Source organism: Cyprinodon variegatus, unplaced genomic scaffold (genome assembly GCF_000732505.1).
Source record: "Cyprinodon variegatus isolate N-32 unplaced genomic scaffold, C_variegatus-1.0 Scaffold283, whole genome shotgun sequence".
Lineage (NCBI taxonomy): Eukaryota > Metazoa > Chordata > Actinopteri > Cyprinodontiformes > Cyprinodontidae > Cyprinodon > Cyprinodon variegatus.
The window spans coordinates 468954-470014 of record NW_015150736.1 but is presented as its reverse complement, the minus strand read 5'-3'; the positions used below and the strand labels follow the sequence as shown (position 1 = coordinate 470014).

The window sequence follows — 1061 nt, the reverse complement described above, 5'->3', positions numbered from 1 at the left end:
AAAAAAACGTCTGATAAACCCTCATGCAGTTCAAAGAATCTTTGTAAACCTTTGCCCTGGGAATGTTAACTTCTAATGAACAGATCAGAATCTCATACAAATGGCTCGTTGATAAAATGGATTTTGTCAGTTGTTTTTTCATAGGAGCACCAAACAAAATAATTAAACAAAAAACAGTACAATGGTTTATCATTGAAATATTAAAAGAACAAAAAAAAAAATAAAAAAATCATTTGCAGCTCAGGAAACCTCAGATATAGCAGATTGAAAATGTGAGCTAGCTCAATATGACTTCAGCTAAAATTGCAACAACTTCAATTTTCCAAACATCGTTGAAATAAAACAGTAAAAAATAAAAACAAAACTTGTGAAATGGACCCATCATTTTCGGTTTTTGTTCCAGCATGTATCATCATTTATTTATCGCAACTTTGGTTAGTTTTATGTCTTCACTACAGGGACCTTTACAAGGGCCCCCTGTTGGCCCTTGTCTAGAACGACCCATGGTGACACTTAATTCTTAATTAAGGAAATCTATTATTACATTTCTGACAATGGAAATGTAATTGCGACCAAGAAGAATCATGTTTTTGTGATCTAAAAATTAAACAGAGACGAGTGTGATTTTAATAAATGCCTAAAACGGCCTGCCATACCTGTGTGATATTTTAACTGGCTTTTTTAGTTTCTTTGTTTTGTTTATTTACCTTGATTCTGAAAAATGGAGCACAGAATAGAAACCAATTCTCAGCTTTATCACAGAGCTACTAGCATCTAGCACTAGACTTCAATCATCTATTCCTATTTGTGCAGAATCCTTTCATGTCAAGATTGGAATCATAACCAGAGTAAATATTAATGTATTTTGGACCAGTCAAAATTTATTTAATAGTTGTTTATATTCTGTATATAGATATATTTTCTAATATCACTACTTATATTCTGGACCACAGTCACATACATCTGTTGATGTCTTTGAAACATTTGTTGTGTATATTAAAACTTGTAACAATCACATTTAAGACAACAAACTGCCAAAAAAGGAAGATCATGTGTGGTAC

At 31.9% G+C, this 1061-nt stretch overlaps 1 protein-coding gene across 1 annotated transcript in view; it reads right to left on the bottom strand.

The window, feature by feature from the left end:
* Positions 1-1061, bottom strand: part of LOC107090147 (gamma-aminobutyric acid receptor subunit alpha-2-like) — a 71334-nt gene that overhangs the window by 16321 nt on the left and 53952 nt on the right. The window lies entirely within an intron of this gene.